Source organism: Geotrypetes seraphini, chromosome 4 (assembly GCF_902459505.1).
Source record: "Geotrypetes seraphini chromosome 4, aGeoSer1.1, whole genome shotgun sequence".
Lineage (NCBI taxonomy): Eukaryota > Metazoa > Chordata > Amphibia > Gymnophiona > Dermophiidae > Geotrypetes > Geotrypetes seraphini.
Genome location: NC_047087.1, coordinates 29,585,736 through 29,595,923, shown reverse-complemented (window position 1 = coordinate 29,595,923; position 10,188 = coordinate 29,585,736).

Genomic DNA, 10,188 nt, shown 5'->3' with positions numbered 1-10,188 from the left:
GACTTTCCTAAACCTGACATTTGTCCAGGTTTTTGGAAAGCCTAGACGAGCTCTGGCCACATCTGGAGAATCTTTGAGCATGCGCAGATGATGTCATACACTTCTGCACATGCTCCAGGCCCTACAGATGCAGCCAGAGCTTGTCTGGAAGAAGAAAGGAGGCTTTGTGGGGATGGGGCTTAGGGTGGAATGGGGGTGTGGGGGGTGTGGAGGTAAAACTGGGTTGGGCTAGGGCAGAATGGGGTGAGATAGGGTCATATATCCGGGGTTTCCCGTCGAAAAATATGGTAACCCTAGCACTATGTGTATCTGGTAGCAATATGGAAATAATAAGTAGGATTAGTATAATCACGTAAACAACATAGATTGACATAAAATCAGAGCATTCTCATAGCTTAACATGTGTGATACAACCAATGAGTACAAAAACATGTGTGACAGTCATCGGTTTTAATTTTCCACACCTGAAAGGAACATTCTATGATTTTGATTTTTAGATCCAGGAAGGACCAATGACACTTGTCTCTTAAATTTCAACCCCTATTGTGTGCTACAATGAGTGAATGGTTTATGAAACATTCCAAGGTCTGAAACAAATGCCAGTGGCTTTTCAGAATATTCCTAATACTTCTAGCCAAATGTGAAAATTAAATGGCATGCACTTTGGGCTTTTCGCCTCTCTGCTTGGCTCTCGTGCGTGCCTTATCTAAATATTTTTTCAGAATAATTATTTGTTAAGATCTTTGGCCTAGATTCATTGCTTGATATTCAAATTCACCCAAAAGTACTTCATAGCTTCCCTAACAATAAAAATTAATTCACTGGTAGGTTGTCTTTTAAATACCTTGCATGAAAGCTCTGAAAACATAGCGTCTTGTTTCTGTCAGTATGTGTATGAAAAAATGTAGTTTTGAAATGGTCACCTTTCTTCTTTATCCAAATATTTTGATAGGAAATTTTACACTCAACATATGCTATTTTTATAATATTTTTATCATATCAATTAAGTCATTGATGGAAACTGTCATGTCTCCGGCGGTCTCCTTTCCACAATAAAAGAACATCCCTGGTGTTTCTTTTCCAAAGAAAAACATTCTCGCAATAATTATGTTATTTCAAAAATGTTTCCTCAAGTTCAAGCTTATTTTATTTGCTATCCCTTCTAGGCAGCTTACAATCTACATTAAATAAAACATGTGGGGGTCAAGGGGTTAATAAAAAGACATTATTTTAAGTAAAGGAGGTGTGAGAGATTCCTGGCCAGGTTTTCCAGGAATCCTGCACATTCACCAAAGCAGCACACATAAAAAACACTTTAGAAGGTGCAACAAAATATTTTAAGACATCTACCTGAGCCTAGTCCCTCATAGGCTCAGGAAAGGCAAAGATATACTTTTCACTTTTATAACTCATGGTCAGTGCAGCAGCCTGTAAACTTTAGGCAATTAGACATATCACATTCAGTCTAGTAACCTCAGCATTTGGTCAATTTTCCCAGTTCTCTCAGGTTTAAAGTACCATAAGTCTGGTTCCTACTTCACTAGTTCAATAGTCTAAATAGAAGGACATTTTGGACAAAGAAACCCCTTTTCTCCAACAACAGTCTCAACTTGCTTCAGATCAGCTGTCACAATCCAAACACAGACAGTCACCTATAAACAAGCAGGTTTAGTTTCCAGGTTTCTTGGTTTAGAGCAGGGGTGTCAAAGTCCCTTCTCGAGGACCGCAATCCAGTCGGGTTGTCAGGATTTCCCCAATGAATATGCATGAGATCTATTTGCATCCAAAACGCATCCTAAATCAGCACTTGGATGCCCGAATCTCCAGGACATCCAAGTGCCAATAATCTAAGCTGGATTCTGTACATCTAGCGAGGTATGTTCAGAACATGAGATGGGTGTGGTGGAGGCGTGTTATGGGCGGGCTTTGGGCAGTCTCAAAGGTGGGACAGACATGGACGTCTCTCAGTGATAATCAAGCATTTTGCAAGCCATATTGGACGGAAGTTATACGTTTGGAACTAGACCTGCTTTAGAAGGGTCTAAGTGCCACAAAGGTGCCCAAAACTGACCAGATGACTGCTGCATGCATCGAGGTAAGACACCCCCGCACTCCCCCAGTGCTCACTGACTCCCTCACACCCACAAAGATCAGAATACAAATGTACATGCCTGTCTCCAGAACATCAGCACCTGGTATAGGAAAGCCTAGTAGAGCTGCACACAGGTGTCTTAAGTAGCCTGTATCAAGACTGAATTCAAGAGGGTCTGGGTTAGGCATGTGGGATCTCTCAGAGAGAGAAAGAGATAGTGGTTACTGTGGATGGGCAGCTCTATGACCTCACAATGCAGGTGTAAAGAGCCTTAGCCTATAGGAAGAAGAGATGCAAATGTTAAGAGCCTTAGCCAATAGGGAGAGGAGGAGATAGTGGATGCTCTGGATGAGCCATTTGGCCTTTATCTGTCATCATGTTTCTATGTTACTAAAGTTCTATGACCTCACAATACAGGTGTAAAGAGCCTTAGCCAATAGGAAGAGGAGATGCAAATGTTAAGAGCCTTAGCCAATAGGGAGAGGAGGAGATAGTGGATGCTCTGGATGGGCCATTTGGCCTTTATCTGCCATCATGTTTCTATAAGCCATTGTAACCACTACATTTATGGCGGAAAATGTGAGCCCCCTAAACCCTCCTCTACTGCCATATAGGTGCCACCTGCAGTCATAAGGGCTACTGGGGTTATAGACAAGTGGGTATAATGGGTTATGGGGGGCTTACTATCTATATATATAAAATCGGAGGTATGTATGTGTGTATGTGTGTGTGTATGTGTGTATGTGCCGCGATCACGCAAAAACGGCTTGACCGATTTGAACGAAACTTGATATTCAGATCCCTCTCTACCTGGGATGATATGTTCTGGGGGTCTCGCGGCCCACCTGCACACGTGGGCGGAGCTACAAACAGAAAATCAGATTTCACCCATTCATGTCAATGGAAAAAATGTAAAAAGCTGTGGGACCGATTTGAACGAAACTTGGTATGCAGATCCCTCACTACCTGGGGTGATATGTTCTGGGGGTCTCGTGGCCCACCTGCACATGTGGGCGGAGCTACAAACAGAAAATCATATTTCACCCATTCATGTCAATGGAAAAAATGTAAAAAGCTGCCATTCTCACAGTAATTCCAACTACCTGGGGTGATATGTTCTGGGGGTCTCGCGGCCCACCTGCACACGTGGGCGGAGCTACAAACAGAACATCAGATTTCACCCATTCATGTCAATGGAAAAAATGTAAACAGCTGCCATTCTCACAGTAAATCTAAAACGGCTTGACCGATTTGAACGAAACTTGGTATGCAGATCCCTCACTAACTGGGGTGATATGTTCTGGGGGTCTCTTCACCCAAGAATTTATATGTTCTTGCTCCTGGAGGTGAAACTAAAAATGTTGTTTATAATCAAATTTTGTGTTAGTTGTATTGTATTCATTTTGTCAAATATTTCACATTATAATTTGAATATTGTACTTTTTATAAAGCTGTAAAAAAATAATTTCATTCACCAAGTTCCCTCTAAGCTGAGCAGGACCCTCTTAAAGTACACAATTACAGGCCGTTATCATTAATAAATACGGATGCCAAGATATACGCCAAAATATTGGCTAACAGATTACAAACTGTCTTACCCAATTTAATAAATTCTGATCAAACCGGATTTATGACTAATAGATTTTCCAGTGACAATACGAGAACTTTTACTCATGTGATATCCCTTGCTAATTCTCTAGAGTACCCTCTAGTTGCTGTAGGTCTGGATGCAGAAAAAGCATTTGACCGTGTTGAATGGTCATATCTTTTTCAGGTTATGTTATGGTTTGGCATGTCACCTAAATTTATTGATATGGTAAAGATACTGTATACAGCACCAACTAATAGGATATTTGCTAATCAATATTTCTCTTCACCCTTCAAACCTAGCAGGGGAACAAGGCAAGGCTGTCCGTTATCTCCACTGCTCTTTAACATTGCTCTAGAACCTCTATTGATTGCAATCCGTACCTCACCTCACATACATGGCTTCACATATGGAGGAGTTAACATCAAGCTTTCAGCATATGCGGACGACATCCTACTATACATCACACCAGAGTCTATCTCTCCTCTGCTTCAAGTGCTGTCTTCTTACTCCACTCACTCAGGATACAAGCTAAATCTATCCAAATCGGAAGTACTACCATTGAACTGCCCCGAGATAGGCCGCTCCATTACTGACCTTGGTTTACTTTGGGCGCCTAACAAATTGAAATACCTTGGACTATATTTCACGTGTGATATAGAAACAACATTGGACCTTAATGCTACTCGTCTTCTTGACTCAGTCCGTCTCTTAACCTCTAAATGGTCACCGCTCAATATGTCATGGTGGGGTAGATTGGACACAATTAAAATGATGATCTCTCCTGTTATAAATTACACCTTAAGTATGTTGCCTGTTCTGATGAAAACGGCTTTCTATCAAAAGATTGACAAAATTCTTACAGCTTTCCTATGGAATAATAAACCACCGCGAATAAGTCTAAACAAACTCAGGAACGCTAAGGAGGAAGGAGGAGTCAACTTTCCCAATTTCAAAAACTATCATATTGCCTTCTTACTTCGGCAAGGCTCCCGGTGGATTTGTACTAATTCTGACACACTTGAACCCCTCTGGATGCAACTGGAACGATCAATAGCAAATACCGTAGCTTTGGAAGACTTGCCTTTTATCGGTCATGTTAATCTTTTGTCAACTCATCCCATCCTTGTTTCCACATGTACTGCTCTTCGACATATAGATGGTATGTTGTCTCCGAGATGGAACGAAACCACACACCTTCCATTATGGGGCAATCAAAAAGTTTGTATTCAAAATGCCCCGATCCATAATCCATTGTGGAAAACCAAAGGAATAACTCGACTATGTCATCTTTATTCAAATTCACAGTGGATACCATTCCAACATATCGCTGAGTCACACCAGATCCCGACATCGCATTTCTTTAAATGGATACAATTGAAGTCGGTAGTTAAAGCACACTTCAAACAACAACCAATAATTGAACAGGCTCCTCAACTCCTAATCCTATGTGATCTACTTTCTCGTAACAGGCATGAATCCTCACAATGGTACAAAATCATGAGGAAACATGATACTTTTTCTCTCACTACACTCTATTCCTTATGGAGTAGAGACACAGGTCTGGAACTGGAAATACCTGAATGGAATATGGTTTGGAAAACATCTCACTCTGCACTTGCTTCCTCAGCAATATCTCAATCTCTTTTCTTCCTCCTTCACAAAGCATTCTGGACCCCAATAAAACTGGCCAAGATTGCACACCAGACGGACTCGATGAATGGCAGATGCTGGTCCTGCCATGCCTCTCCTGGAACTCTGGAACATATGATCTTCCGGTGCACCATTATTCAACATTTCTGGTCTCAAATTTGGCTAACTATCAGTGCTATACTACACATATCGGAGCCTATTACATTGGCTATTGTTATGTATGGCCCTTATGGACTTAAGACTCCTTTAATTGAACCCCAAGCCAAATTACTAAAAGCTCTACTAGCTATTACCATCAAACAAATTCTGGCTAATTGGAAAAATTCACCTGCACTGTCATACTCGGCGTGGTGGAATCAGATATGCCTTACTGCTAAATTTGAACTAGCTGCTGCTGAACGCAGAGGTTCACTGTATAAAACTCAAACTACATGGCAACCACTACTGGACTATTGTTCTGATTGAAGTGATGATGATCTATATAAGATATATAACCTTTATCACAATTCTATGATTTCCTACCAAGCAGTCATTCTTTCTCTCTTTCTTCTTCTTCTCTTTCTCTTTACTATTGATTTAGTATTTGTGTTATTTTACTTTCAAATTACTCCTCTAAGTTGTAATGCAATGTCTGAACTCAGAATTTATATATCCAATAGCTCATGTCTAGATGCATTACCTTATGTAAGCTTGATCTTATTGTTACTATTTTGATTGTCATTTATTGAAATATAATAAAAATTATTTGACCTTTATAAAATCGGAGGTATGTATGTGTGTATGTGTGTGTGTATGTGCCGCGATCACGCAAAAACGGCTTGACCGATTTGAACGAAACTTGATATTCAGATCCCTCTCTACCTGGGATGATATGTTCTGGGGGTCTCGCGGCCCACCTGCACACGTGGGCGGAGCTACAAACAGAAAATCAGATTTCACCCATTCATGTCAATGGAAAAAATGTAAAAAGCTGTGGGACCGATTTGAACGAAACTTGGTATGCAGATCCCTCACTACCTGGGGTGATATGTTCTGGGGGTCTCGCGGCCCACCTGCACATGTGGGCGGAGCTACAAACAGAAAATCATATTTCACCCATTCATGTCAATGGAAAAAATGTAAAAAGCTGCCATTCTCACAGTAATTCCAACTACCTGGGGTGATATGTTCTGGGGGTCTCGCGGCCCACCTGCACACGTGGGCGGAGCTACAAACAGAACATCAGATTTCACCCATTCATGTCAATGGAAAAAATGTAAACAGCTGCCATTCTCACAGTAAATCTAAAACGGCTTGACCGATTTGAACGAAACTTGGTATGCAGATCCCTCACTAACTGGGGTGATATGTTCTGGGGGTCTCTTCACCCAAGAATTTATATGTTCTTGCTCCTGGAGGTGAAACTAAAAATGTTGTTTATAATCAAATTTTGTGTTAGTTGTATTGTATTCATTTTGTCAAATATTTCACATTATAATTTGAATATTGTACTTTTTATAAAGCTGTAAAAAAATAATTTCATTCACCAAGTTCCCTCTAAGCTGAGCAGGAGTCCTCCACCCACAGTCTCACCAATAGAGGGTGCTGTTTTACTGTCACATTTTTCAATTGTGAGGGACAGGCAAGTTCTGCAGGACTCCAGGGAACATACCTGTCCTTAGCGACTGAAAATATTCCACCCCCTAGTGGTAGCAATGCAGCTGGAGGACACCTGCTCAGCTTAGAGGGAACACACCACTATAAAGTATCTTTATTTGAATCCATTTACAGTGTTATTGCTATAATTAAATACCCGTGCAACGCCGGGGCATCAGCTAGTAACCTATAAAGGAGTTCTGGTAAGATGTTTATCTGGCACCCTTTATGTGAAATTCACAGCAGTGCCCTCTAAGGTGCCCCACTGCTCTGTTGCCATATCTGGGTGGCCATTTCATTATAGAACTGGCCCCTCCCATGTCCAAATGGTTTTGTTTTTGGGCATATGGGACCTAGCAAAATTTTGGTCAAAAATGTGGTATAAAGATAGATGTCCTGCTGGTCTGGGCATCCCAATGGTCTGGACATCCAGATAGAGGATTTTAAAAAATATACAGTATATGCTGGTTTGCCTTTTGAAAATAGGCATTTTTTTGACTGCCAACTTTGGACGTCCAAATCAGATTTAAACACATATTTTGAAAATGCCTCTCTAAGCTAGTATTCTGTAAAGGTCATTCTACACAGAATGCCCTTTCTAGAATACTAGGTTAGTATGCATTATTTCTTTTTTTTTTTTTTTTTTTAATCTTTATTGATTTTCAAACAATGGTGGTGCATAGCAATTATACACATATATAATAGTATAATAAAAGCACTTTAAACTAATAAATATGCCTAAACAATCATTTTAACTCTCCTACACACTTAATTAATATTAAAATAATAATAAAATTACATAACTGTTAATACTCTTAAAACTTTTAATAATTTTATCCAATTTAAAATAACCATGTAAATCCCCACCCTGGATGAAATGACCAAAAATAAGATGAAATGACCAAAAATAAGATTAATCCTTACAATAATTTATCAATGGCTCCCAAACCTTCAAAAATTTTATAAAATTTCCCTGCTGTACAGCCAACGTCCGCTCCATTTTAAAAATATGGCATAAAGATTCCCACCAAAAATTGTAATTCAGCCTATCCCAGTTTTTCCAATTCCTCAAAATCAGTTGTATAGCAACCCCTGTCATTATAAAAAGAAGTATGCATCATTTCAGGGCCAATTTGTGGGCACAATTTACAGAATCCAGTCCCTAGACTCATTTAGTAAAAGTTTTCATTCACAGCCATAGTTAAGAAGGTCAATAAGATTTATAGGTCAGTGGTATTAACAGACTAAAAACAAGCAGGATGTCACTGTGGGTTAAAATAGTCCTCAGTTCATAAAAGCAGAGTTCATTTGTATGGATGTGAAAAGGAAGCATGGCATTACTTGTTATAATTATAATTATTATTATAAATACTTGATCTGTAGGAGAAGTCAAGTATGACTGAAATCTTATCATTACAGTGAAAAAGGAAAAGATGAAAACTTTAATGGATATTTTCAAAGAGCATATTTATAAGGTTCTAAATGTGCACTCTACATCAGAATGGTTTCAAGGGTACAAATCAATAGAAATAAAGGTTAACTTATGAAATAAAATACCTTTTTAAAAACTGAATAAATGTAATACATTGTTGAAGGTCTGTCTGGTAAGGTTTGCCTCTTTGAGGATGATACCAAGACCTGCAATAGGGTAGATACCCCTGATGATATGGAAAACATGAGGAAGTTTCTGGCAAAGCTTGAAGAATGGTTCATAATTTGGAAGCTAAAATGTAATACTAAGAAATGCAGGGTAACGCATTTGGGCTGTAAAAATCTGAGGTAATGGTACAGTTCATAGAGTGAAGAACTTATGTACACATAATTGTGATTGTATGTGAAGATCTTAAGTTGACCAAACAAGTAGAAAAGGCAACGGCAAAAGCTAGAAGGATGCTTGGGTGCATAGGGAGTAGAATGGCTGGTAGGAAAAAAGAGATGCTACCCCTGCATAAGACTCTTGAGAGACCTCAATTCTGGAGATTGCAACTTCAAAACGATATAAACAGGATGGAGTTGGTCCAGAGGAAGGCTACTAAAATGGTGGATGGCCTTCATCATATAGTGTATGAGGATAGACATAAAATTCTCAATATGTATTGTTTAAAGGAAAATGGGGATAGAGTCAAAACAATAGAGACATTTAAATACCTACTTGGGATAAATATGCATTAGGTAAGTCTCATTCAATTGAAAATAAGCTCTGGAATGAGAGAGCATAGGATGAAGTAACTTCAAGAAAAACTTTTTGATAGGGTAGTAAATGCATGGAATGACCTTCCAGTGGAGGAGGTAGAGTCAAAAAGTATATCTGTCAAAAAGTATCACGTCCAGGGGGGGGGGGGGGTAGGGAATACTTTATGATTTCTTATGCTTAAGTACAATTGTTGGGTATAAGCGGAGGGAGGGATATTTGATGTGAGTTACATTTTGATGGTATATTAAGTGATGTTAAAGTATAAAATGATTATATCTTATGTTACACTTATTGAAAGTTTTTAAAATGAATAAAGATTTATAAAAACAAATAATAATTGGCAAAATTCATTTAAATTTAGATAAAGAAGATTGTTCCTGTAGTATGGGGAAAAAAAGTATCTGAATTCAGGAAAGCTTGGGACAAACATGTTGGATCTCTAAGGGTGATGAGGGATAGTATAGGCAGCCCAGATAGGACTTATGGACTTTATATGCCTTTATTTTTCTGTTTCTATTTTGTGGAGATAAAAATATATTTCTGTACACTGCTCTAAGATCTTCTTGAATGTCAACTGCTGGAACTTATAAAAGGCTAAATCTCAAGTAAAACAATACATAAAAATCGATACACATTATTGTTGAGTTATAAGCACATTAAACTTCTCATTTTCTCTGTTTCACATCAATCACAGACACTTTTACTTTATGGTCACCATATATAGAATTTGGGATTATGACTACAAAGAAAAAAGAGTGAAGAACAAATATTATACTTTTATAGAAATCTTGGAAGCATGCGAGAGTTGAATTTTTGTGTCTGTTCCCATGGGGCTCATTTTCAAAAAAAGATAGACGTCCAAAAGGCAGCATAAACTGGCACTTGGATGTCTTACTAGTTAAAACATCCAAGTGGGTATTTTTGAAACTGACTTTCCAGGCACCTTTCTGCCTGTTTTGTCTCCAGTGTGTGTAAAGGGGGGCTTGTTAGAGGTATGTTTTGGGTAGGCTTTAGGCGGGCTTAGGA